This window comes from Parasteatoda tepidariorum, chromosome X2 (genome assembly GCF_043381705.1).
Source record: "Parasteatoda tepidariorum isolate YZ-2023 chromosome X2, CAS_Ptep_4.0, whole genome shotgun sequence".
Lineage (NCBI taxonomy): Eukaryota > Metazoa > Arthropoda > Arachnida > Araneae > Theridiidae > Parasteatoda > Parasteatoda tepidariorum.
The window spans coordinates 54,808,867-54,820,130 of record NC_092215.1 but is presented as its reverse complement, the minus strand read 5'-3'; the positions used below and the strand labels follow the sequence as shown (position 1 = coordinate 54,820,130).

Here is an 11,264-nt window from a genome sequence, read left to right as displayed (position 1 = left end):
GAGGAGTTTAAAAATATAATATTGAGGATTTTAACTTTTTTGTATGCCTCTTTTATTACGTCATCATCACACCCACACGCAACTGTCTACTCTAAATAATGCTATATAGAATGAGATAGTAAAACAAACGTGTGTAGTTATTTAAATTCTTATTCAAAAGTATTAGTTAATTTTTTTCTGAGCTAACAATTTCTGTCCTTTTTTAGATATTTTAAAGTGCTATTTAAAACTGCTGCATATCACATGAAAGCATTAAATATATCATTTGTACAATTTTAAAGTAAAATAAAAGGGAATTCTGATCCTTAGAAACAGATATTAAATAGTCTGATGATCGGATGATGGGACAAAAAAAACTTTTTTACCTTTTAAACTAAAAAATTATTTATTTATAAATGATTTATTAATACCTAAATTGCTTGAAAGATAATATGTTCCCTACTAATGACACCGAAGTTTTTTGTTTTATTCAGTCATTTATTTATATTTTATCTGTCCGACAATGTAAAAAAGAAAAAAAAATGCATTTTGGGCTTCTGAGAGCCCCAGCTCCCAATAAAACTTTAAAAAAAGAGGCAGCAGGGAAAGCAGGATCTGGGGGCCCTTGTCATCTCGGGGCCCCAAGCTACAGCTTATTTAGCTTATAGGTAAATCCGGCCTTGCATGGTGATCATACCTCCTATTGACTTCATACTCCACGATGCCTTCAAATGGTATTTAATTTTTTCTCAGTTTTTAACACAAAATGACTATTTTGTTCCTTGAACACATTTCATACCTTTTGTGTTTCAGAGCACAATAAATTATCTTTTTTTAATGTTCGGACATTCTTTATTTTCACTTGCAATTTACAACTCTTTATACGCTATGCAACCATTTGTTAACCGTCCTTAGCAGTGTATGACTTTAGTGTGACTTGATTCAATTCCACGTAAAAAATTACACCAGAATTATCTTGCTCAGACTATGTTTTCCCGCCCCCTCAGTAAATTCTAGATGGAGACGAAGGGTGATAGTCATATTTTTTAAAATAACTTTCTCATTTCCGTATTCAATTAATTATGTACGGGCTTTAAAGGCCATATGTTAAAGTTTAATCTATTTTGTTTCTTTTCCGACACTGTCTAGTTTGTAAGAGGCATTGAATCTGTAAAATTTGAGTCTACTTTAAGGTCATACATGTTTTCATCCGTATGTATTCGCAGAAACCTGGCAGAATTTGACGATGATTTTTGAAAGACCTTTGATGCAAAATATTTATTGCTTAATAGTTAGTGTGAAAGTAGTAGAATACAAAACGTGCATTTCAAAACATGTATCATAATGGATAAATAATTTTTCTCAAAATTTCAGAGGATTTCCAAAAACTTTAAGAAAAAGAAGCAAAAATAACGCGTCAAAAAATTTTATGTAAAGAATATATCCCGAAAATTTCAACAATGAAAAAAAATCCAACCTTATCTAATTTGCCCGATTTTTTAAAAAACAACTTGATCCTTATGCCTTGTAAACTTGCTAAGTCGTTATGCTATCGAGGATATTGCCAAAACTGAAACACACCATTGTTTTATACATGTTTTATTTATTTGAAGTGGAGGTTAAAATTATTTAAAATATAAATTATGCATTTAAGCTACGTATTTCAGTTTTGAAATTAACTAATAAAGATTATTTACTTACACAACACTTTTAGACTAAAATTAATTTCATCAATTTTGCATTGTATAATTAATTTTGTAACTTGTTCACAACAACTAAAATACATGTTTTTAAGCAAAAATATTATTAAAAAATATTTCGAACTTAAGTGTTCGCATTTTATGTGCTTACAAAAAGAAATGAAGACTCAATTATTAGATACGTTTAAAAGAATAATTATCAAGTTTTTCTCAATCAAAAACTGATAATGCTGAATCAAAAACTGAATCTTCAAGAAGTTGTGCACAGTTTTGAAATTAATAAAATTTAGAAACTTGCAAGGAAATTTAGTTACTTCTAACAACGTTTTCAAACATGTGAAAGCAAAATAAAATTTCATTTTTAAGAACTACTTATGTGTAGTTGTGGACAAAGTAACTTTTACTTAAATTTTCTAAATTAAACATCGTTTATTGAAACATAAATTTTTCTACCACTGGAAAAACTGTTGCCGACAGGTATTAGAAAATATGTCTAAGCACAGATATCTAATCTCTAAACTCAAGATTTACTTCTTTAAGGACTTGATTTGTTGTTGCAACATGTTACAACTTCAATGATATTTAGGATCTCCTAGAATACGACTAAACAGATTCGATGAATCGGTTAGTAGCGCTTCGCGCCAAACGTCGAGATAACCCCAATATCCAGCATTTAGCATCCAACATATATCTAATCATTTTTTTTTTCTTAAGATGCTTTTGAAAAATATTTCCCAACTTTTTTAAAATTGTCTAAAATTTTTTAAACACTTTCGTTAGTGTTAAAAAGTATTTTATTGAATCTTCTCAGCATTGTAATAAAATATTCCTTTAGTAAGCGAAAATTGTTTTAAACAAGAAAATGACACTGAATATTATAAAGTTGCATGAATTGAATGTATTCAGAAATTATTTTTAAGTAACATTAAAATTGTATAGTTTCAGTTTAAAGTGAGTCGTTATAAATGCTTTCATTGCCTGTTATAGGCGTTTCAAAATATTGTAAAATAAGGAAAGTAAAATCTGTCTGTTCAAACATAAATTAAAAATAATTTAATTTAAAAAAAAACTGAAAATAATCAAGTTTTAATTTTATTCACTTCGTATAAATTCAAATGCGCTTGAGGATACATGCGCTTCAAATTATGGCAAAATGAGAAAACGTAAAATGCGTTCATTTAATGTAAATTGAAAATAATTTCATTTATAAAAGTCTAAAGTAATAAAATTTCTAAATTTATTCACTTTGAATTAACTCAAATGCAAGTAAGAATATATATACTTTGAATTAAAAAAAAGTAAGGAAACGTAAAATGTGTTCCTTTAAATATAAGTTAAAAATAATTTTATTTAAAATAGTCTGAAATAGTTAAGTTTTAATTTTATTAACTTCGAATAAATTCAAATACGGCTGAGATTAAATGCGCTTCGAATTAATTCAAAATAAGAAAGTGTAAAATATGTTCATTTAATATAAATTAAATGTAATTTGTTTTAAAAAAGGCTGAAGTAATAAAGTTTCAATATTTATTCACTTCGAATTAACACAAATGCGTGTAAGAATTTATGTGCTTCAAATAAATACAGACTAAGGAAACGTAAAATGTGTTTATATAAATATAAGTTATAAGTTATAAAAAATAATTTGATTTAAGATAGTCTGAAGTAATCAAGTTCCAGTTTTATTTACTTTGAACGTATTCAAATGCACGTAAGAATATAAACGATTCAAATTAATACTGAATAAGGAAATATAAGTGTTAATTTAAACATAAATTATAAAAAAAAAATAGAGTTGCCTGACGCATGAAATTTCTGAATGTTTCAGCATATTTATAACTAAATTTAAAAAAAAAGCGTCATTTAAAATAACATACACTTAGTTTTAATTATTTTACTAACGAGGAAAAAATGATTAACTTATAATACTTACAATTTAAAAGAAGCTTTTCGGCGAAATTCAATCCATTAAAATTATAAATTTTTCTAAAAGAAAGTATAGAAAAGAGAGGAATAGAATTTCCGCATATTGGCAAATAGCTTGATTTGTTTTCACGGGAACAATTAATCTTACTGGGATGTAATAAACTCCTTTCTTTAATGTATTTTTAATGACGTAAGAAATGTCTTTTTCTTCGTTGAATTTTTGTCCTTATATCTTGAATGAAATTTCAAAGGGAAAGTGCTTTTATATGCCATTCATAGATAAATGTAAACGCTTGAATGAAATTTCAAAGGAAAGTGTTTTTGTATGCAATTCATAGACGAATGTAAAAAAAAATCATTAGTTGATGAATTTATTTTAATATTGAAGGTGAAATATAATCTTTGCAAGCATATGTTTTTACATAGTTAAATTTTGAAAATTGATTTGAAACAATCGAGTACATAACTTTCAGATATTATGCTTGGTATAATCTATAGCCCCGACCTAAAAAATTTTACTATAATTTTTATATTATTACTATTTTAACCCACTGGATTTCAATTAATTTAAATTATGAAACTGTCAAACTGGTTTTTGATTACAAACGATAGGGAATTTCTATGGTTGATTACTTACCAACTATTACCTTTCATCACTAAATAAGACTTTCTGAAATACAGCAAAATAATTTGGCCTTTTTATTCAATGGAAACATATGCTTGTAAAATAACTCGATTTAAGAGAGACTTACATGGAAATGGTTATAAGCAAAACTTTTTTTTATAAAATCTCAGAATACCTCGTGAAGTGCATATTGATGCATCTTTCGTTCTACAGAATTCAAAATTATTCCTGAAATTTTCAGCAGATTTTTTTTTGTGAAACGTTTTTACTTTTCATTCAATACACATTTTGAGAATATCTTGTATGACATTCTCATCTGAAATATCTGTTCTCAATGAAATTTTAAATAGCCTTTTTAAAATTATCTAAGTACCTTCTTAATAGCTCTGAAATCTAAGAATTAGTTAAATGCAAACAACACATTAACTTTTTCTTGCTTACAGACATTTTTACATAGATTCAACGTCTTAATTATTCGATTTGCAAAATGTAGAGGTTGTATTATCCTCGTCTAACCAAGATACCAACAATCATCAACTTCATTCCCTAAAAAGTTGAACCAAAATCTACAAGATAATGCTGCCATAATTCTCTGCCCACAACTATATGATAATCAAATTAAAATATTAAGTTATCAAAAGACCGGACAGACTATATATGAATATCAAAAGACCGTATATATGAATGAAAATCAATAGAAGATTGGCATTCAAAAAGTTGTTTCAGATACCTGCAAAATCAATCATCTTTTGGAATTTAAATGCATTTCAGAAGTATTTTTACCATTACTGGTTTCAAACATTTGTATCATACCATAATTGAATGAATAATATAAAGAAATCATACTAATGCGCCTTTTATTTTTAAAGCAATGACAGTTCCAATTGATTTGAAAAAAAAAATTCTTTTAAAAATTAATAAGTGGTTACAAACTTTTTCCCGCCACTGTGTGTATTTCAATAAAGTCATTTTTCAGCCTCCGTTTAAACAATTTTTCATTATCCCCAAATCATTTTTCATCAACTTTTTATAATTTTATTTTATAGCCGTCATTGGACAGCTGACCCAATTTCGGGCTTACGACTACTAAAGTTCAACACCGTAACCTTGTCATTTTGAACCCAATCCAGAAGACAAGAGATCCAGAAGACATGGATCAAGTATTGGGTGAAATTTGCATTCGTGAAGGAACTAATCCGCATTTGCGTTACGTGGAGAGGAAGACCACGAGAACCTCCAACGGTTAGTCTGACAGCAAGGGGACTCAACCATGATCCATCTACCATTGAGGATATTTTACGTCAGCACTGTGGTCGGTGCGAGCCAGAAGCGTAATTCGAACCCGGTTCACCTCATTGGAAGGTGACTGCTCTAATCCCTAAACCACAACGGCTCGTTTGTCATAATTTTATTTCATTTTGCAACCGTTGCTGAACAGTCGACTCAATTTGTTGGGTTTACGACTGCTAATGTTCAACTCGTTAGCCTTGTATTATTTCAAATCAGCATTGTGCCGGCGGGAGGCGGATGCGGAATTCGCATCGACCAGCGATTGCTGGGATTCGAACCCTGTTCACCACATTGGAAGTTGAACACTCTATCCCCTGAGTCATCGCGACTCTAAAAAAAGCTATTGTATTAATAGGTTTAGAGCACTCATCTAATTGAAAAATCCTTACATAAGTGAAGTTACATAACAGTCAATTCTTTCATATTTCAAGCAAAACTAACATTTTGATGCGTGATTTATAAAATTTGATTTGAAATGACAATAATTATATATCCATAAACATTAAAGATGAAATTTCGAATTTTAGGTGCTTTTTTTTAATTTGATAAGAAAACCCTCAAAACTGTTCTAAAATACAATGCAGACATACATTTCTAATCTGCTTTGCGAATTCATACTCATTGAGCCTTTATGAATCAATCTTTTCACATATTTTTTTTTGCATTTAAAGACCTTTAATAGTTATTTTGAATTTACTTTAAAAGTTTGGAAAACATATAAGACTTCATTTCAAAATGTGTTAAAACTTATGGGAACGAATGAAGACTTTCTGTGATCGTTAAAATCACTTAGTTTTCGAACTATTAATGTAAATAATTCAGTACTAGAATAAAAATATTAAATTGAGGTTCTCTAAATTTTCTGTTTGTGTGTGTTTTCTTTGGTGATCTTTTATTAGGAATCTCTTTTTTTTGCAAAAGCAATGTATTTTAATACTGTATGTTTGTTTCTTAAAATAATTGCTAATACTTTTGCTCTAATATAAATGACAAAAAAAACTAAGAATTTGCATTTAAATTAGAAATAAATTCTCTCAAATGTAAAGATATTACAGACAAATATTATTTATGAACATGATTATTCAGACACTAAAAATAGTGTATTAAAAGTTTTTGGAGTCTAGCCAGCACCTAGGATTATTTTTGAAAAAAGCCTTTTCACAAAGATGATATATGAAATTTTATTCAGTAATCTAATTAAAATGTAAAGATCCTATAAGCATTTAAAACTGCTATGTTTTCACTTTATGAAAGCACTACCTGATTATTCTGAACTGATACGCTAAACAAGAGTATTACATAAGTAAATTATATTTTAGAATATCTCCCAGCAAAAAAAAANAAAAAAAAAAAAAAAAAAAAAAAAAAAAAAAAAAAAAAAAAAAAAACGTATTCAGAATAAAATAAATCAGTATCGTATCATGATGAAATTTATCTACAAAAAGACAAAAATCAGATAGCTTGTTCGTGATGAAATTCAACTAATTAAATCGTATTAAAAACAAAAAGGTGTTTTGTTAACTATTCATATCATGATGACATTGATCTAAGAAGAAAAAAATAAAAACGTACCTGTCTAAATGGAATCAAAAGAGCAAATCATGACTTATTGTTCAGAGCACTTCACTCTACTTATCATTGTAACTTTTTTATCCTTCTCCTAACAGTTTTTTTTATTTTGTTCAAGATTTATTTGCTAATCTATTTTTAGCTTATTAAAAGATAGATTCTTCAGAAAGTGTGAGTAAACAACACAATTTATGAAGGTTTATTTTTTTATTAGGTAGTATTATAATGAAATTTATCCACATAGTATCGACTATCATGTTTTGATGGTGATTTGAAAACTTCAAAATGTGAGGAAGGTAATAAAAGCCGGCATGTTTCATCCACTCGAAAATAAAATAAAACTCTCACTAGGCGCAAATAAGAAAACATCTCACGGCCACTGTAGTTTTTTCACTTTTTTTATTTTATGTTTCACTCCTGACTACCGCGATTTTTTTAGTTTTTCAAATCATTTTTGTTTCCTCATTCACGTCTAATGAGTTTTGAGATCTATTTTTGAGATTCGATTGATTACGTTTTAAGTCCGCATTTTGCCATATAAAATTATATTCTTCAAAATGATGTAAAAAAATTATATACCATAAAAATAAAAATTTTTGATGATTAATAAATGAAATAATTGAAATAATAAATATTTACTCAAAATTATTTTTGCATGGAATTATTTTTCGATAAATGAATCTTATGATTGTGTACACAAATCACATTACTTATCACTTTCGTTTCCTCATTCACGTCTATAGTCACTTGAGATCTACTTTTGAGCTCGTCTTCTTTATATTTTTGAAATCAAATGAAGTTTTTAAATCATCAAGTACGTATGTTTGACGAATTATTAAATTTTAATATCAATTAAGGTAAAGAAAAAATATTCAAAACATAATGCGAGTTTCTTAAAATTTGATTTACTAATCGAATGATTACGTTTCAAGTTCGTATTTTGCATTTTAAAATTACATTCTTTAAAATGATGGTAAAAAATTGTATACGATGCAAATCAAAAACAATTCTTGACAATTATTAAGTAAAATAATAAAAATAATACATATGTACTAAAAAATATTTTTGCATTGAATTATCTTTGGATAAATGAATTTGATGATTGTGTGCACAAATATTACAATTCAATTAAAAAGTAATAAAAGAGATATCACAAAATACGCAACATTAAGGGTTCCAAACTATCGATATGCAGACTGTGGCTATATTTCGGGGATTAAAAACATTATATTTATTCTGAGAGAGTACGGTTTTGAGTCTAATTAATTAATTATCATCTTTGAGGTCACACTCTTGAACCATTGGGATTAAGTCCTAGAACGTGCAGATCCTATTATTAGATGTACTGGTCTTTTTTTTTTATTTGTACAATGTAAATTTAGCTTGCTTTGTAATTATAGTAAAGGGACATACTTTCTGTGAGGCATTTTAATTTTATACTTTATCAGATTTAGTGAAAAATGCAGTTTTTGGCGCTTTTCTGTCAGACGGATCTATCCTTTGAGAATAAACCGAAATGAAGATACTTTTCTTAAAACTGTATCTAAATTTATAATTTTGAAAGAAAAAATACAATATAATTTTGATATTTGAAAAAACTTATTTTTCTTGGTAATGAATTTATATAAAAAATATCAATAAAGCAAGAAGGAAGATATTTTGTAAAATTCTTTTAACTTCATTTCTTCATCTAATTTTGTCATACTTTAAAAGCAAGTTCAGAGATTGTTGATCTCACATTTATTTCTGTTGTATCTGCTGTATATCTGGGGCAGCGACATTCCGCTCTTGCAAAGCTTCTGACCGAAAATGTTTAATTAAAAAATTCATTAACATTTTTAGATGTTTCATTAGATTTACTCGAAGAAAATCATTTTTTAATGTTTTTTCTTGAAATATTAGGAAATAATCTATTAATATGAAGACAAAAAATTGTTGAAAGCTTGAACAAATTTTTTTTTGCTTAAGCAGAAATATTGACTTCGTGAAGCTTTGTATTTGATGATCATGCTTTATTTTTACACTAATACAAATTCATGACTAAGGAAGACCTTTTTTAATGACAGAATCCTGCAGTGATTTTTTTTGTTTATAACTGTAAATTATCAATACAGATTGAGTTCCTACAAAAGTATCCTAACTTTTTTGGAGATTCACCAGTACTGTCTGAAAAGGATTTCTAACAATGCACTTATATGTAATTTTTGTAATTGTTTTCTCAAAAATGGTATGATACTTTTGATTTATTTTCCTACAAGATGGTAGAGCTAGTTTTTATGATGGAAGATGCTTTTTGAGGTAGATCTATATAAAAAGTTGCGGATTTCGCATATTTTGAAACTTTCAATGATGATATCAGATAACAACATCAATATCTCAGTAAAATATTAAGTCACAGAGTCAGAATATTAAGTTGAATATTAAGACACTTGCATTAATAACGAACTTTAAAATCCTTTGAAAAACTTACTGGATTGCAGTTGGTTAAACAGGATTTCCAGGGTAGGAAAGAACCCAAAACTGAGTTTTTCGCTAACATCTATAAAGCATAATAAAAAGAAAGCAGAACGTGCCCATTTTCATAACAAAGAAAGAATTTGCTAATAATATGGCAATAGCATATTTGAGTTCACCTTCTCAAGCCATTGAGATTAAGTCCAAGAACGTGAAAATCCGATCATTAGATCAAAAGTTATTCAGGGTGGTCATTTTTTTGCTCACTGTACATTATAAATTGTTCAGCGTGGAACACAATAATGAAATAAGTACATAGTTTCATATTCATAGAGTCATTTTTATCTTATTTCAAAACAGATTTTCTGCTGTCAAGCACTGTAATAAATTCACTTCAAGAGTAAAGAACAAAAAATTCAAATAAGACCGTCAATTAACTATTTTATTTAGTTTTGTATCCTGAGAAGAACAATTAATAAAAATTCTGATATTCTTTTATCGAAACACAATGAACATTTCAAAAATCTAATGTAGAGCTCACATCTAAATTCGAATCCTGAAAATGGCTGGGAAATTTGTCTCGCCTGAGTGCTGACGAAAAATATCACTAATAAAAAAGTCATCTTGTTGTTGGCCTGAGGTTTTGAATCGTTTTCCTTTCCTTGTAACAAAAATCCGGATTAGTTTCCCTCAAATAGAAAGTGACCCAGCACAGCAACCAAAAGTTCCAAAAATTAAAAGACTATAGAACTATTCATTCGATATAGATAAACCTATGAAAAGCAGTGAAAAAATAACAAAACTTGTTATTTCGCAGTAAAAAATTTATTATCATTGTTTAAATTTAGTTATTTATTATAGAATTAGTTTTCCCTAAGCAATACATTAAGCATGTTTTTAGGATTGTTGTTTTCATAATTTATTACTTCAATTCTAGTTCACTTCATGACAGTTGAATGGAAAAGGGAATTTGCAAAATCAGCAAAATTTTGTTGGATGTCATTTTTAAAGTGTGATCGCAAAATAATGACAACCATAAATACTCTAACTAAACATTTATTTTTCGCAATTCCATAATGAAAATGAACCATAATGTTAATTTTTCTATGCCTCGAGCAGAATTTGAAAACTTAAGCTAAAAATTCACCAAAGCGGTAAATGAATGTAAAAAAAAATAGTTATTTTTATATGTTTCAATATTTCATTTAATAATGAATGCGAACATTTTCAATTGCAAATTTAACAAATATTTACCTCTTTTTAAACTGTAGTTTTAACTAACAAAATCCAAATTTTAAACTCCATCCGTTGTATAGTTCTATAAAAATAAAAATTTAAAGATAATGTTCTTTGAAAAATATTTGTCTAACTTAGTTATAACTATGTGTTTTATCACTTAAAATGACACAGTTTAAGACGAAGTGAAATTCTTTACACCTTATACAATAAAAAGAAAAATTAACGTTACAGAGTATAGTAATTTTCAAAACTTATGTTTTGTAAAAAATTATCTTTAGAATAATAAATTTTATATCATGTGCAAAACTCTTTTGATTCATTAACATAGTTCCAGACATATGTTGAAAGATGTCAGTTAAATGAATTTTAAAAACTGCCGAAACTATCATAAATTACGGCATATCTTGCATCGAAAGAAAGGTGTTTAGAGAAAAGGGAAAAGGATCTAAAATGGATAAGTGTGTCCAATATATATATATATA

The 11,264-nt window shown here is 27.6% G+C and overlaps 1 protein-coding gene across 6 annotated transcripts in view; it reads right to left on the bottom strand.

The window, feature by feature from the left end:
- Positions 1-11,264, bottom strand: part of LOC107443665 (ectonucleoside triphosphate diphosphohydrolase 3) — a 104,611-nt gene that overhangs the window by 86,735 nt on the left and 6,612 nt on the right. Inside the window, exon 1 of one of the 6 annotated variants that reach the window (XM_071188243.1) lies at positions 7,093-7,433. The exons of 4 other annotated variants lie outside the window; for them this stretch is intronic. The gene's annotated coding sequence lies outside the window, so the exon portion shown is untranslated. Of the gene's footprint in view, positions 1-3,612; positions 3,739-7,092; positions 7,434-11,264 lie in introns of those variants that run through there. One more of the 6 variants, XM_071188246.1, reaches the window with a different exon arrangement.